Source organism: Phascolarctos cinereus, unplaced genomic scaffold, assembly GCF_003287225.1.
Source record: "Phascolarctos cinereus isolate Bilbo 61053 unplaced genomic scaffold, phaCin_HiC Scaffold_1;HRSCAF=81, whole genome shotgun sequence".
In the NCBI taxonomy this organism is placed as follows: Eukaryota; Metazoa; Chordata; class Mammalia; order Diprotodontia; family Phascolarctidae; genus Phascolarctos; species Phascolarctos cinereus.
The window spans coordinates 189,618,346-189,630,891 of record NW_027555514.1 but is presented as its reverse complement, the minus strand read 5'-3'; the positions used below and the strand labels follow the sequence as shown (position 1 = coordinate 189,630,891).

General features: G+C 39.6%; 1 protein-coding gene across 2 annotated transcripts in view; it reads left to right on the top strand.

The window, feature by feature from the left end:
* The window catches only part of BORCS5 (BLOC-1 related complex subunit 5), a 94,072-nt gene that overhangs the window by 10,869 nt on the left and 70,657 nt on the right, over positions 1 to 12,546 (top strand). The window lies entirely within an intron of this gene.

Below are 12,546 nucleotides of genomic sequence, written 5' to 3'. Positions count from 1 at the left end.
CTTTTGTTTCCTTTCGTATTTCTGGAGAGGAAGCAAGTGTAGGGATAGAGCTTGGCCTTGAAGAGGGGAGGGCCAAGGTTTGACCGTTGACCTTGAGCAAGGCATTTAGCCTCTCTTTGATGTAGTTTCCACATTGTTGAAATGAGGGGGTTGGAATAGATGGCCTCTGGGGTCCCTTCTAGTTCTAGAGCTATCCTGTGACCTCAGATTTTTCCTGGGGAAGCCACGGAATTTCAAGACTGATAGAGCTCTCCGAGGCTGTCTCATTCAGTTTGTACCTGAAAATTCCCTCTACAACATAGGTTCCAAGCTCGCTGGAATTTGAATATGGCCAGTGGAAGGGAACTCACTTTCCCCTTGAGGCATCCTGTTCCACTTTTGGCAGGTCTAGATGTTAAGAAGTTTAACCTTAAATCAAGTTGAAATTTAGTTCTTTTAACTTTCACTCCAGTGCTTCCAGTTCTGCCTTCTGGGTCCACACAGACTAGCATAATATGGAGTCCTGATTCCAACTCTGGAATCCTGTGACCTGGATTTGAATCTTGTCTTTGACACTATTAACTTTGGACAAATTACTTATAATACTAACAATAATAATAATGGCTAGCATTTATATGGTGTTTTAAGGTTTGCAAGTTGCTTTACAATATTATCTCATTTGATCCTCACAACAAACCTGGGAGGTAGGTGCTATTATTATCCTCATTTTACAGATGAGGAAACTGAGGCCAGTAGAGGTTCAGGGACTTGTCCAGAGTCACACAGGTAGTAAGTGCCTGAGGCAGGATTTGAACTCAGATCTTTAAGATTCCAGAGGCTGTGCTCTGTTCACTGTACTACCTAACTACCTTTTAACCTCATTGGTCTTTACTTTCTTTATTTGTAAAATGTGGAGGTCAGACTAGATGCCTTCTTAGGCTCCTTTCAAATCTAGATCTATGGTCCTGTTTTCTCCTTCCATGTGAAAGCATTTCACATACTTGAAATCAGGTGTCATGTTCCCCACCATCCCCCTTTTCTCCAAGGTAAAGACCCTTACATGGGACAATCAGAGGGTTTACCTTCTGATCAGTTCTACTGATTGCATGCCTGGACTCAAAAAGTCGTTACTGGCTGCTTGTTCACTTGAAAGGAAGGCTCCAGTTGGAATGTCCACAGGGAACTGTCCTTGGCCCCATACCGTTTAGCATTTTTATCGATGACTGGGATAAAGGTGTAGATGGCACGCTTGTCAGATCTTCAGACAGCCCAAAGCTGATTCCCTGGCTGCTAGAGTCAGGATACTAAAAACTCTTAACAGGCGAGAATACTGGGCCCAGTCAATTAAGATGATATTTGATAGGGCTAAATATAAAGTTTGGTTCCAAAAATCAGCTTCACAAGGATAAGATGGGGGAGGCAGCACTAGAGAGCTGTTCATCTGAAAAAGAATAGGGGCAAATTTAGCAAATGACAAGCCTGGTATGAATCAACAATATAAGGGCCGAAAGAGTGCCTATAATCTTGGGCTGAATTAAGGGCAGCAAAATGTGCAGAATAGGAGGGGATGAGTGTTGCGTTTTATTCTAAATGCTGTTGTATTTAATTATCCACACTGAAAAAGGTGGAGAATATACAGAAAGTAATAGTCTAACCCCCGGTCATTATTACCTTTGTGATCTTTCTTAATTTCTGCGGTCGTCAGTTTTCTTATCTGTAAAATGAGACGTTTGGATTAGATGGCCTCTGAGTTTTAGCTCTAGATCTGTGGTTTTATGGTTCATCCAGCTGGCTTTCCTCCTCTTTCAGTATTGTTTCTTCATTGCTTCCTCCCCTTAGTGGGTTTTCCCTCTCTTGGTTAATCTGAACTATGAGCTGATTTACTCCATTGGTTAGAGCATCGATTCATTCAGTCCCTTTTGCAAAAAAGAGCAGGTTCTTTATAAGGAAAGCTGAGTGCCACAGAATTGACTGTTTTAAATTGTGCTGAAAAAGAGTTTTGAGAGTCCTTTGAACAGCAAGGAGATCAAATCGGTCAATACTTTTAAAAAATTAATTCAGACTTTTCACTGGAAGGTCAAATACTGAAGCTGAATCTTAAATACTTTGGCCACATAGTGAGAAGATGGGGCTTGTTGAAAAGACCCTGATGTTGGGAAAGATTGAAGGTGAAAGGAAAAAGGGATAGCAGAGAATGAGACAGATATCATGAAAGCAACGAACATGAACTTGGACAGACTTCAAGAGATAGTGGAGGATGGAAAGGCCTGGCCTGATATGGGCCATGGGGTGCCAAAGAATGGACAGGACTGAATGACTAAACAACAGATGTTACCAAGCATGACACACATAGCACTTTGTTTTGCACCTGTCTGATGTACTGATGTATTATTTTTTCTTTTTATTGTGGTTCTCTTTCTATTTGTGATATCCTGCTACTCAGTTGTAAACTTTCTGAAGGCGGGGAGCTTATCTAAATTTTGTATATTTCCCTTCATGCACACAGAGTGCTTTGTAAGCAGTACCATGTAATAAATGTTGAATTGTAGAATGAACTTTTGCCTATAGACTACATTTATAGTTCTTTTTGTTTAAGGATATGTGGGTGGCTCCACGTAAACCATAAATCCTACAGATTAGCTCACTCCTTTCTGATGACGTAAGTTAGAATCTCAGCTCTACCACTGACTGCCTTTGTGAGTCTGGGCATATCACTTAACTTCTCGATGCCTCTGTTTCCTCCTCTGTAAATTGAGGAATGGGACTGGAAGACCTCTAAGGTCTCTTGGGACTCTAAATCTAATTGTATTTTCTCTTCCACTAGCTAGAATGATTGAAACTTTACTATATGAGGTTTCCTTTGTAGGGAGTCTTTTTTTTTTTTTGGCCTTTCAGAGCTAAAGAAAAACAAACGTCCTTGGTTACTGAACTCATGGCATATTTTAAGGGACTTTTCTTTCTTACCACTATCAACCCTGACCAAATGACCAAAGAGTCACAGAGGTCATGCAACCATTTTAACTCTGGGGAAAAAAAAACACAGAGCTCACACAAGTTATCAAAACCACAGTTAACTAAAAAATAAAATAAAACTAACAGTGATTATAGACAAAAAACTTTCTTTGTGCCATTGGAGGAGGGAAACTAGACACGTATGTGCCTGGGGGGCTCCCCTAGCAGGCGGCCCGGTTTAGTGTAGACTGATCTCAATCCTTATCCCAATGGCTATGCAGTGAGCAGTAGCCCTGACAGTGGAGGGGTGACAGCAACAATGAGACAAGTTTGATTTATAGCAGGACTTCATGACCAGAACGTGGCTACTACAGGTGCTCCAAGCTCAGAGACCACCTGGTGTTGGTGTGAAACAGTTCCGGGATTTTGCTGGGGCTGAGTTCATCCAGAGGGTGAGTGCCAAGGATTGTTGTTATGCTAAGCTCAGGGCACAGGTTGCTTGCTGGGCCTTAGCTCTGGAAAATAGGATGTCTCGTAATAGTAAAAAGAGATGAGTAAACAGAGAGGGATGGTTTCGGCATGAGGATTCTGACACCGCATTGGCCTCTTGGCAAAGATTTTGATAACCTCTATTGACAAATTAGACTAGACCAGATGTCAGCATCCTGTGGCTTGAAAGCTGGGTGTGACTTTTTAAAAGACAGGATTGTGGTATGGTTGTGACCCTGGCTTCTGAAAGTCTGGAGCTCTGATGGGTCTCAGTAAACTGGAAGTGTGGGCTTTATAACCTGAGTGTTATGTCTGTTGTCCAAGGACTAGCTTAGCTTAATCCACAGAAGCTTATTATTCAGCTGGCTACAGGGTGATGCCTCCCCCCCCCCCACCCCATTAGTCACAGGAGTTCACACACATTGTCTTTTGTGGCATAGAAGGAAATGGCCATTGAATTATGGTCCTTGTAATATTAAAGTAATTAACATCTGGCTAGTTAACTTCCCATATTCTTCTCTACCCCTTTTGTGAGTAAATTCATTTTTCCGAGCAAAACAGTAAATAGAATTCAGGGAAATTATACCTAAAATTCCATGGCTCTCAGGGAAAATCTGAGGTCACAGGATTATAGCTCCAGAACTAGAAGGGAGCCCAGAGGCTATCTATTTCAACCCCCTCATTTCAACAATGAGATAACCAAGTCAGAGAGAGGCTGTGCCTTGTCCAAAATCACATAGCTCCTAAGTGTTAAAGGTGGGATCTGAACTCAGGTCGTCCTGTGTCCAAATCTGCATTCTGTCCCCCACACCTTGCTTCCTTTCCAGAAAGACCAAAACACCTCTATGGTATGTGAATATATCGTATAGTGAGAAACTAGGAGTATGAGGAATTCAGAAAAAAAAGGATTTATATGAACTAATGCAGATTGTAACAAGCCAAACCAAGGGAACAATATATACATCTGTAATAATATAAATGAAAGTTGAAAAGACAGTTGAAAGCTCTAAAGAAAGTTGAGCTCTGAATAAGTGAGAAACCAATAAACATCCTGGAGAGCATAAATACAAAAACATAAATCACCTCATAAAAGATGTAGGGTGATTCCTCTTTTGTGTGTAAAAAATTGATGGTCTAAAGAGACAAAACTTTTTTTTATTAAACTAATAAAATGAGAGTATGAAGAAGTGATTTTCAAGAATACAGAGTGAGAATGAACACTGTTTTGAGAAGTGACTAAGGGCTGGAGCTGTAGGATGTATTATGACCCCTTGGCTCATTTGCCTTTCGTTGTTTTAAGAGGGCAAAACTCACAGAATTAAAATTCATTCACTAGTTAGAAACTGAGGGGTAATTAAATATGAATTGTTGATTTTATGGGGGATTTAGGTGGTTGTTACCTCATAAGTGAAAGGTGAGTCACTGAGTCCCTGAAGACTGATTTCAACCATTGAAATAGGTGAAGTCTGCTGGCAGAGGCTGAGGGTGGAAGAATTGGATAATGTGGCAGGAGGCAAAGACTCACTGGGGCCCCCCAAACTTTGTATTAGCTATTTGAAGAAAGCAGTTAGAGGAGTAATCAACTAACAAGGTTTCAGTTGTTAGTTCCTGATTGACTGAATGAAGAGTGAAGCTTATTAGAAGATAGTTTCCACTGAGACTGGGGTGGGGAACCTGTGGCCCTCTAGGTCCTCAAGTGCAGCCCTTGGACTGAATCTGTACAAGCCATGTGGGGCCTCGAGGCGGCAGGTTCTCCCCCCTTGCACTGAGATCTGATTGGTGGGCGGGAAGTTCTGGCTGGATTTGCTTGCCTTGCCCAAAGAGTTGACCTGGGCTGTTGCTTACAGTTTGATTGGAGGACACGGCATTGTGGTGAATGAGCAGCCGGCTGGGCTACAGACAGTACAATCCCATGATGTCTGCAGTTATTTTGCTTAAAAGGAACTGCTAGCCAATTCAATACTATAATGCTTTTCCAATTCCAAAGAATGATTGTAAGTTGAAAGAGCTTGTAAATGCTTTATTGGGTTCAAGAAGAGGGCTTGACTGGTTGGAGGATGGAGAGGACTAGTTTTGTGTGGTACAGATATTCCTGAACAGACTAAAGACATCAAAGTCTGCAGTTCAGAATTGTGAGTTACCCCAAGCACATGGGTTTCCTAGCTTCATGTGCCTTCCTGTCAGGTTTTTGTAACCATGTGTTTTACCTAATAGATACCTAGTACATTGGTGGGAGAATATGACACATTTTTAAAAACATTTATTTATTTTTAGTTTTCAACGATCACTTCCATACACTTCTGAATTTTAAATTTTTCTCCCCCTCCCTCTGCATCTTCCTCCCCAAGACAGCATACAATCTGATATAGGCTCTACCTATACGTTCCTATTAAACATATTTTCACATTAGTCATGTTGTAAGGAAGAATTAGAACCAGTAAGAGGAACCACAAGAAAGAAAAAACAAAACAGAAGAGAAAAAAAGAGCAAATAGTATGCTTTGATCTGCATTCTAACTCCATAGTTCTTTCTTTGGATGTGGATAGCATTTTCCATCATGAGGCCTTTGGAGATGTCTTAAATCCATGCATTGCTGAGAAAAGTTAAGCGTATCAAAGTTAGTCATCGTTCAATGTGGCTGTTACTGTGTACAGTTTTCTCCTGTTCTCCTCACTTCACTCAGCATCAGTTCATATAAGTCTTTCCAGATTTTTCTGAAGTCAGCCTTCTTATCCTTTCTTATAGCACAATAGTATTCCATTACATTCATATACCACAACTTGTTCAGCCATTCCCCAATTGATGGGCATCCCCTCAGTTTCCAATACTTTGCCACCACAGAAAGGCTGTTATAAATATCTCTATACACATGGGTCCTTTTCCCATTTTTATGATCTCTTTGGGATACAACCCTAGAAGTGCTATTTCCGGGTCAAAGGGTATGCATATTTTTATAGCCCTCATAAAATGTAAACTTCCTGATAGAAGAGAGTGTGTCATATTGGCTTTGTTTTCCCAAGTCCTGCCAAAGGCCTTGCATAGGAGATGAATTTAATCAGTTGATACAGATTAGATTAGTGTAAAACTTCTGGCCTTAGTTGACAAAGAGATGCATAAAAGTATAATTCAGTGCTTCAAAAGGTCATATTTTCAAAATCTTACAAATGATGTCCCTTTTCTATGAAAACATTGCCCACCTTTGAGTTCGATCCTATGGCCTCTTATATAACTAACAATAGCAAACAGGGTAACAGACCTGTAGAGGTCTATGACCTATTGTTTAGGGCAGCTAGTGGTGTAGTGCTGGCCCTGGAATCAAGAGGATCCTGAGTTCAAATATGGCCTCAGACACTTACTAGCTGTGTGACCCTGAGCAAGTCACTTAACACTGTTTGCCTAGGTTTGTCATCTCCAAAATGAGCTGGAGAAGGAAATGGCAAACCACTCCAGTATCTTTGCCAAGAAGACTCCAAAGTAGGGTCACAGAGAGTTGTGTTTTAGAAAAGGGTTTCTTTTTTTTTTTATTTGAATAGTTTCCCTTTCTTCTCCTCTTTTTTAAAGTTAATCTTAAAAGTGATTTAGTTATTTGAGAAGCTTCAATGGTTCCTTATTTCCTCTAGAATAAAATAAAAGTTCCTCTGACCATGTCACATACCCCCTTCCCCCAATTCAGTACTCCAGTGGCTCTATTGCTTCTGGAGTCAAATATACATACAATCCTTTGTTTTTTAAAGCCCTTCATAACCTGGCCCCTTCTTACCTTTCCTTTCTTCTTATACCTTACTCCCCTCCTTGTCTTTTTTGATCCAGTGACACTTGCCTCCTTCCTACTCCTTGAATATGACTGTCTCCCAGCTTCCCGGCATGTCCACTCTCTGACCCTGAGGCCTAGAATGTTCTCCTTCCTCATCTCTGCCTCCTGACTTCTGTGGCTTCTTCAGGTCCCAGCTGAACTTTCCTCTTCTGTAAGAAGCCTTTTTCAGTCTTTCCTAATCTTAGTGCCTTCCCTCAGAGATTATCTCCATTTTTCCCATGTGTAGAATGTCTTTGAACATAATTGTTTGTGGTATTCCTCCCTCAGTTAGACTGTGAGCTTTTTCAAAGCAGGGACCATTTCCCCCCCTTTTTTCGTATCCCTAGCCCTTCGCACAGTTTCTGGAACATAGGAGAGACTTGCTGACTTGCCTTGACTCTGACATTTAAAACCTGTTGTAATCTCTCTCCAATCTGCCTTTCCTCAGTGATGTCATTGTTTGCACGCTCTCCGTCGTACAGTCTAATTGCAATTCCCCATAAATGAAATTCCATCGCCCACCTGAGTGCCTGTGCACAGACTTGTCCTCCGTTGCTGCATCATTCTTCCTTTTCACCTGTAGCTTGGCGCTCATAGTTTATTATTATTGTCATAGCTTATTTCAAGGCTCAGCTCAAATGCTACTTCTTTTTTGTGTGTGTATGTGTGAGGCAGTTGGGGTGAAGTGACTTGCCCAGGGTCACACAGCTAGTAAGTGTTAAGTATCTGAGGCTGGATTTGAACTCAGGTCTTCCTGACTTCAGAGCTGGTACTCTATCCACTGTGCCACCTAGCTGCCCCTGAAATGCTACTTCTAAAAAGAGACCTTTCCTGATTCTTTCAGTTGTTAGTGCTGCTTGCCAGAATTACTTTTATTTATTTTATATTTATTCACCTCTGTATATGTTGTATCTTACCCCCTCTATTCCTGTCTTGCAATAGAATATGAGCTCCTTTGAGGTGCAAACAGTTGAATTTCTATCTTTTTATTCTCAGTGTCTTGCACTTAGCAGGCTCTTCATAATTGCCTGGTATTGACCAGGGTTGAACTGATTTTGAATTGTAATGTGCTTCTGTGTCTCATATTAATATTCTGATAGCAATATACAAGATTTCAGTGTTATTCTGAAATAAAGGTCCTTACAACAATAAATCTCTTACAATATGGAGGATTGTGATCTTAGTATTTTTTTTTCCAATTTGACATTTATTAAGTACTTCTGTGGGCAAAGCATTAGTGGTAAAAAGACAAAATGCAAAACAATTTTTGTGGTCAGAGAGCTTGTATCCTGTTTAGGGGGATGGGAGGAGGTGAGGATCCAACTTGCACAGAGGCACAGAACATTGAGGAGGTACTGCCGTAACTGAGCCCTGAAGGAAGCTAAGAATTCCTATGGCAAATTATGTTGTCAACTCTCAGTTTTCCACACTTATAGTGGAGAACAGTGATCTAATTGATCCCAAATATTAAATAACCCAAGAACTTTAAAAAATGACTTTGCTATTTATTATGCTTTTTTTCTAGCAGGTCTGCTTTTGTGATTTTTTTTCCCTGTAGTCGTTATTTAGGGTGGTTTACATTTCCTGAAAATACATTGACTAATGGTAGGAAAGGCCACCCAGAAACTTGCTTAGTGGTAAAGGGCAACCAGCCTAGAATTTAAAAAAAAAATGAACCCACAAAATTTACACTCAGTGTGGTGTAGTGGAAACAACTCTGGATTTGGCATCAGGAGATCTGGGTTTTAGTTTTGGCTTTGCCACCGTCAGTCTGTGTCATTCTGGGCAAATCCACTCACCAATTTATCACTCGGTTTCTTTATCTGTAAAATGGAGTTAGTTAACATCTGCCCTCTCTGGCTTACAGGGTGGTCATGAGGATCAAAACCAGGAAGCATATGTGAAAGTATTTTGAAATATGTTGTATGAATACCATATTACACACTTCATATGCAATCTAGCTAAGCCAGCCTCCTTGCTGCTCCTTCTGCACAGGCCTGCTCCCCAAAGTTGGAATACATCTCTTTCACCTCTGCCTTTTAGAATCGTTAAATTCTTGAAAACTCAGCTTGGTCACAACCTATTAACAAGAGGCTTTCCCGAGTTTCCCTTAGTTGCCAGTGCCTCTACCTTGAAATTATCTGGTATATTTCTATCCATTTATGTATCATTTCTCCTAATAGGATATAAGACCTTTTTGTTTTTGTATCCCCTGGATCTAGCACAGTACCTGGTATATAGTAGGTGCTTAATATAAATGCTTGTTGCTTAATTAACTATAAATGTAAAATGTAAAACTCACTTATGTAAAATAGAGTTGTTTTTAAATAACTGATGTGAATAAGTACCCCAAAAGACCCTGCAGAATGCATAGTGAAATAAGAGAATAGAAAAATAAGGGCCAAGTGTAAAAATAGATAAATTAAAATAGAAAAATACATGTGATGTGCTTACCCTGTAACACAGCAATACCACTACTAGGTCTGTATCCCAGAGAGATCATAAAAAAGGGAAAAGGACCCACATGTGCAAAAATGATTATAGCAGCCCTTTTCATGGTGGCAAAATATTAGAAATTGAGGGGATGCCCATTAATTGGGTTATGGCTGAACAAACTGTGGTATATGAATGTTATGGAATACTATCGTGCAATAAGAAATGATAAACAGGTAGATTTCAGAAAATCCTGGAAAGACTTGTACGAACTGAGGCAAAGTGAAATGAGCAGAACCAGGAAAGCATTGTACACAGTATCAACAGCATTGTATGATGAGCACACAAAAGGACACATGAAGGAAAATGCTATCCATATACAGATAAAGAACTGATAGACTCTGAATGAAGATCAAAGCGTATTTTTTTCACTTTATTCTTTCTCATGGCTTTTTTTCCTTTTTGATCTATTTCTTCTTTCACGATTGTGACTGATAGGGAAATCTTTTTTTACACGATAGCACCATCAAACTGCCTACCATTTTCAGAAGAGGGGAGGGAAGAGAGAGAGAGAGAGAGAGAGAGAAATTTGGAACTCAAAAACTTGTAAAAATAAATGCTAAAAATTTGCTTGACATGTAACTGGAGAAAAAATAAAATACTGTTCAACTTAGAGGAAAATACATGGGAGCCTTTCACATCAGGTGGTTCAATGAAACAAGAATTTGAAGGTAAGTGGAAAGAGCACCAGATTTGGTCTTTCAGTCCCAGCTTTTGCAGTCTTAGCCAAGTGACTTCACTGCTCTGTGCCTTAGTTTCCTTATATGTAAAGTAAGAGTTGGACTAAAAGGAATTCTATAATCTCTTCCAGTCTTATGTCCTATTCTCATGTCCTACTTCTACTGAGGGAAAACTTCAAGGAATAGATATAATTTCTAGAAACTATTAGGGATGGGAAGGGAGGATCCTTGGTGAAATTTGGTAATTGGACCTTTTAAGAATAAGAAGAAACCTTATACTTACTTAGATTTTGGCAGTGTATATGGAGTTGAAAGTGGAGAAAATCTAGGAGAACAATTACGTTGAAGGGGAAAAGGGAAGATTAGAGATGGTGGGGACTCTAGGACTCTGAGTTAGCCTGATAAATAGCCTTATAGTACTAAATCTTGTCAATATGAAGGATTATGAGAGATTGTAATTGGAAAAGATGATATCTCACCTTTATATAGCATTTTGAGGTTTTAAAAGCTCTTTTAGTAATACTGTAATGTAGCTAGTACCCGCATTAATATTCTAATTTTATAGATGAGGAAACTGAGGCTTATTAAATTTGAAATGAGAAAATGGTGACATAATTTATAAAGCAGGAAAGGAGAAAAACTTTAGCAATAACACATAATACACTGCAGAACAATGATAATAGAGGGAAAAGGAAGATGGACAGATAACATGGTGAGAGGGAGGGACAATTAAGGAGAGCCTGCATATGTTATTAGTATCTTTGAAATATCAGGAGCGCTTAAGGAATCCAGCCCCCCAGCAAGTTAAGTGTCTCTTTTGTGGTGAATATATGAAAGGACAGGGACTAGAGTCATAAAGAATGGTCAGGCAGGGTGCCTTGAGATCTGCATTGTCAGAATAAATGCCCTTATTGATGAGCTTACAAATCAATATGAACATATCTCTGTATTTTTAAGTTCTGTAGAAAGGGGCTAAGTGACATGGTAGATAGAGAACCAACCTCAAAGTCAGGCTGATCTAGGCTTAAGACCTGCCATTTAGAGGGGCTGCAGGACCCTGGACAGGTAAGTCACTGTTCCTTCAGGCTTCGGTCAACTCTCTAAGCCTGTATGTGCAGATCAGGTGCTTATTTATCTTCACTGGTATAGGGAATTTTCTGACCAGAATTTCACAACAGTGAAATCATGACGCAGACCAACATTTTTGTCTGTTTTTTGTGTGTTTTTAGACTGAATCTTTGATTTCATTGGCCTAGAGAACTTTCATCTGAGGAAACTCCCTCCTCCCGCCCCTCAGTGTAGATTGGCACCTGTTCTGTAATTTATAGTAATGATTACTCATCTGTGGTCACATCCAGTATGTGTCAGAGGTTAGATGTGAAACCAGGGCTTCCTGACTCTTAAGGCTAGTTGAGAGGGAAAGAGGGAGAAGGAGAGTTGGAAGGAAAGGAAGAGAAGGGAAAGAGGAAGAGAGAGACAGAGACAGACACAGAGAAATGAACCCATACAAATAAATTCCCACTGTGTAAATTTTCCAGTTAAGTTAATGTACTGACTAGCAGTTAAGAAAATGATTTCAGGATATTTTAGTCTGGCTTTTAGAACACAGAAATGTAAAAAAAAAAATCAGGTTTTAAAAAATCCCCCCCCCTTTTTTAGTTTTTTCAAAATTAGCAAGTATTTATTTGTTCTTCCTCTCTTGGCCCCTCCAGCCACCATTGAGAAAGAGAAAAAGAAAAACAAAACTTTTGTAATCAAATATGCCTTTTCAGGCAAAACAAATTCCTGCTTTATTTCCAAAAATATGTTTCCTTATGCATAAGGAGTCCATTACTGTGGCACTTTGGGCAAACGTTTTGGGACTTCCTCTTCTGTAAAGTGAGGGATTGGACCAGATAGTTTCTGAATCTTGTTTTTTAAATGCACTTGGTTATCACATTATAATTTGAATAGACAGTATTTGAAAAGCAATGTATTAAGATTGTCTTGTTGCTATGTTAAAATTGCCTTCAGAAGGGATTAAGAATTCTAGCTAGCCTCTTAATGAAAATTTGATATTTCTGATGAATGAGTCTCAAAGTATGGTGTGTAACTATATGCTATTTTTTAAAAACTGTGTGTTTTTTTTTAAAACCAGTCTTGAAATTAATATTGATGTTT